Source organism: Lactuca serriola, chromosome 4 (genome assembly GCF_051521515.1).
Source record: "Lactuca serriola cultivar US96UC23 chromosome 4, Lser_US96UC23_V15, whole genome shotgun sequence".
NCBI lineage: Eukaryota > Viridiplantae > Streptophyta > Magnoliopsida > Asterales > Asteraceae > Lactuca > Lactuca serriola.
The window spans coordinates 171202232-171207073 of record NC_136411.1 but is presented as its reverse complement, the minus strand read 5'-3'; the positions used below and the strand labels follow the sequence as shown (position 1 = coordinate 171207073).

Sequence of the window (4842 nt, the reverse complement as noted above, 5' to 3'; positions counted from 1 at the left end):
ATCTTAGTTAACATACCGCTGGCTCATTTATGTATTGAAATTAGTTTAGGATAGAACGAACAACAAGAGATTTGATATGATTTATTAACTCTTCTCCAAAATGTGTGAAATTTTCTCTACGTTATATAGAATATACATCACCCACGCCAAGTTGATCACACACGTTATTAGAGTCATTGGAACATCTTTACACATGAGACTGTTGGGTTATATCTTTTCACACATCTTTAATTTTTTGGTTGAATAAATCATGGACGTCGTACATACTCATGTAGAACATCATATTTATTTGTGTAACTTTCAACACTAAACGCAACATGAGTTTTTTTCTTTTTTGTTGTGTATTTTTAGTAACAATGGACGTCGTACCACCTATATATTAGATATAATGCATTTGTCTATAATAATCATGTATTTGTCTATAATAATCATGTGTAGACGCTGAGAAAACAAATTGAGAATATGCAACTCACATGCCCTGATAAAGATATTTACATCTTGATAGTAGTCTGCGATTTAAATAAGCTTATGTATATAATAATGTGAAGTTATGATCAGTTTTTATAATTATAGAAAAAAAATATGCACTCCACAAGTGAATAATCAACTTATTATAGCGACTCTATTACAAAAATTGAATTTTTTTATGCCTACCTAATAGGTTAACCGAATACCAAATTTTCATACCCGAAACCTGATCTATCCGACTTAATCTATTAGAATTCCGGTCGAGAGATAGTTTGGGTTTCGGTTATTTTCCAACGTAAACTAATAACTGATGTAAGTTTAAACAAACCGAAGATAATACAAAACCATGATACTAATAACACATACTCTTCTTTTTACATGATCCATTTGATACTTTTTCTTCCGCTTAGAATTAGATATTCTATTTTGAAATTTTACAACTATCGAAAAATAAATCACTTTCGTTTATTAGACAAAACTCATTAGTTGCTTATATTTTGTATACACAAATAGTAAAAACAAAATCACACATACATTATTCAGCATATTCTTTCAAAGATTTTCCGTAAACTATATTATATATCATTCGCTGCTTAAACATGTATATTATGAACATGACTTTTTGACTTATTTGCATTGATTTTGTAGATCATTACGGCTTTTCTGAATGAGTCACATAGCATGCACAATAGCAATGGGGTGGCGGTGGAGCGTCTGTTTGACAGCATAGACATGGTGGATAACGGGGGTCTTGAAACAATTCTGCATTAAAAAACGAGTTAAAATTAATTAACAACTTAACAGGGTTTTTCATCAAACTGAAAATAATAATCATCGAATTAAAACTTTAAGCAAATGAGTAATTAGTTTTAGAAATCACAAGAAGCATCACTTTATAAGGCAAGATTTGAACTGTTAAAATATAAAAGAGAGTGAGGTATGTACGGCGTGAAGTTAACATAGCCGCGTCAGATTGTGGATGCATGGGGTGTGATAACAGAATGATGAGTATGAAGATGAGAGTGATCATGCTGGATCGAATTGATTTATTCATCATGTCTCTCTGGATGAAAAGAAATTGTGTGATTTGTGGATGGAATGTGAATAATGGAAGTGTCGGGTTAAATGATTTATATAGAAGAGTTTCACTTTGAGAAAGTCAGTGGTCAAAACATTACCGGTTTATATGGGTTGAGACTTGAGACACAGTTAACTTCATTGGTCAACACTTTGGCTCTAAGGATTGACAAAACCATGAGTTGAAAACTTGAACATGTAAGTTGCATGTTGCAACTTCTTTCCCACGTTAAATATTTATTGCATGTACAAATATATAACAATTTAAAAACCAGAAATTAAACTATAATATTATACACTTCAAATAATACATTTTGTCTATTTTTTTCATCACTTTTTTTTTTAATTTCAAAACAAGTATGAAAACATATTATTTTAAGACAAAACTTGAAAACTGGTATTTGTGGATTCTGAAAATCTGAAGCTTAATTCCTAATTTTTAAAAGTCTTACGGATGGTCCATGTGGTTTCAAAATTTTTAGCAAATGATTCTTTTCGCTAACTTCATTAGTTTGTGGCCGTTAAGTGAAAGATATTTCTGTCATTTCACTACCAGAATGACCATTTATGAAGTTTTACCTTATATATATATATATATATATATATATATATATATATATATATATATATATATATATATATATATATATAATATTAAAAAGTCTCTCTCTCTCTCTCTCTCTCTCTCTCTCTCTCTCTCTCTCTCTCTCTCTCTCTCTCTCTCTCTCTCTCTCTCTCTCTCTCCTGCCTGCTTCCTTTCATCTTCATCAGATAGATCTTAAAAACCCAAAATCAAATGGGAATATGCGGCAAAACAAGTTCGTTCATCCCTAAACTATACCGTGAACACAAGAACGCAACCCTAATTTCAACCAGATTCATTACCAAGCGTGATTTGCAGGTTTGAGATTCAACAAAAATCGAGACCCATCGTTGGGTCTCTTGATCTCGACTAAACATCGACGTAGGTTTATCGAAATCGAAATGGCAAGGGTGGAGACGGCTTACCGATGGCAGCAAGGCAACGGCGGCGAAATGCAGTAGTAGTGGTGGTTACGATTGGTGGAGGTAGGCAACCTTACTGCTTTGTTTTTGTCGTCTGATGCTCGACGAGGGACCAAGAGGAACCACCAGCGACAACAACGTTGGGTAGTGATAGGTTACGACAGGAGGAAGGGAGAGATCGAGAAAGGTAAGCAGCAGCACAACCAAAGCACCGTGGGTAGTGCTTGGATGGCAGGAGGTGGCAGTAGGCACTCCAACAAATTTCTTGTTGCCGGTTTTCCCTTGCTTTCTGTTACTGATAATAGAGGATGGCAACAGGTTAGGGAGGTCTTGGGGTGTGTTGGTTGATGCAAAACAAGAGAGTAGTGGGTGTTTAAGGGTGGCAATTTTTGAAGAAAGAAGGAGGTGGAGGGGCTGCTAGAAGTAGCTTGAACGGAGGGTGGCATTCCTTGTTTGATTTTTTCGGCGACACAAGATAGATAGATAGATAGATAGATAGATAGATAGATAGATAGATAGATAGATAGAGAGAGAGGGGGACCATTTGTATGTTAAACAATTATTTTTTACTTTTATTTTTTTATTTTTTAAATAAGGCGAACTTCATAAATGGTCTCTGTGCTAGTGAAATAACAGAAATGTCCTTCACTTAACGGCTAAAAGTTAACGGTTTTAGCGAAAAGGACCATTTGTTAAAAGTTTTGAAACCACAAAGACCATCTGTGAGGTTTTTAAAAATTAGGGACTAAACTTCAGATTTTCGAAAACCATAAGCACCATTTTTAAAGTTTTGTCATATTTTAATGATAAAGTTTTAACGTCCAATATAATATATTATTATATTTAGTTTGTTATTGAAATACAATTTTAAAAACAATGTCAAAATACTATTTTTGCAAATAATTTTTTTTACCTAAATCAAAATATTAAATAAACTAAAGATAGCTAACATTTTGAAAAAGGAACATTAATTAGTTAATTTTTAATTTAATATTCTTAAATCCCTTATAAAGCTTTTTCATCTAGTTTACATTTTTGTTAACATATGTTATATTTCTAAAAGTATAAAAGATGATGAAAATTCCATGTATATAATTATAAAATTAAAAATAACATACATTTAATTTTAAAAAAGAACTATTGTGTATTCTTTTTTACGTTGTATATATTATCAGATTATAAAGGTGTGACAGTTAGATCGGGTTTGAGTTCATGGGTTACGAGTTGGCTGGTACAAATACATCAAATCAATTTAATCCATTTATCCTAGTAAATAAGAATGATTTTGTTACATGTCTTTTATTCATTCGATTGACCACCTATTATTTTCTCATAATTTTGAGATATATTTATTTTTTACTTGTCATTTATTTTATTTTTCATTTCAAATATATCATTAATTTAGTTTTCACAAATTAAACTCAGCATAATGACTATTAATTTCAAACTTTAAATTTCAAATTTCAATTTCAATTTTAAATAAGTTTACAGTTTAGACCTTTGTATTTAATACTTTTTTTTTATAATTAACTCGTTTATTAAATGGTTCTGATAACTAAATACATAATTTTAATTTATTTATTTTTTGTATGCTTTTTTTCTTGTAATAACTTTCGTTTGTTAATTTTAAAAAACGTATTATATTCAAGTGTGTTTACATTCGATGTTTTTTTGTGCTTAGTTTTTATATTCCTACGTATTATTCGGGTCACATATAATAATTTTCGTTCGTTAATTTAAAAAAAAAATATTATATTCAAGTTTGTCTACGTTTCGATGTAACTTTTTTTTTGTACGTATTAGTATAGATTCGGGTTCGTTTACATTTCTATGTAATTTTTTTATGTTTTGTGTTTAATTTTTTCGTACTCGTTTTTTTACATCGAAACATAACTTTTTTCAATACAATCGTCAAAAAAATAATGATTTTGTTACATGTCCTTTTTTTATTCAATTGACCACATATCATTTTCTCATGATTTTGAGATATATTTATTTTTTACTTGTCATTTACTTCATTTTATATTCTCAATATGTTTTTAATTTAGTTTCCACAAATTAAAACTTATTATTATCACTATTAATTTTAAATTTTAAATTTTAAATTTCAATTTTAATTTCAAATAAGTTTACAGTTTAAATATTTGCGTTTAATTTTTTGTTATAATTAACTCATTTATTATATAGGTCTAATAACTAAGCACATAATTTTCATTTATTTATTTTTTGCATGTTTTTTTCTCATAATAATATCCATTTGCTAATTTAAAAAAAACGAATTATATTCTAGTT

General features: G+C 29.6%; 1 long non-coding RNA gene across 1 annotated transcript; it reads right to left on the bottom strand.

The window, feature by feature from the left end:
• Positions 1-1015: 1015 nt before the first annotated feature.
• On the bottom strand, positions 1016-1568 carry LOC145100440 (uncharacterized). The gene is made up of 2 exons (XR_013705049.1): positions 1414-1568; positions 1016-1230 (listed from the first exon to the last, which is right to left on the bottom strand). It is a non-coding gene; the product is annotated as an uncharacterized LOC145100440 (long non-coding RNA).
• Between the last annotated feature and the right edge of the window lie 3274 nt (positions 1569-4842).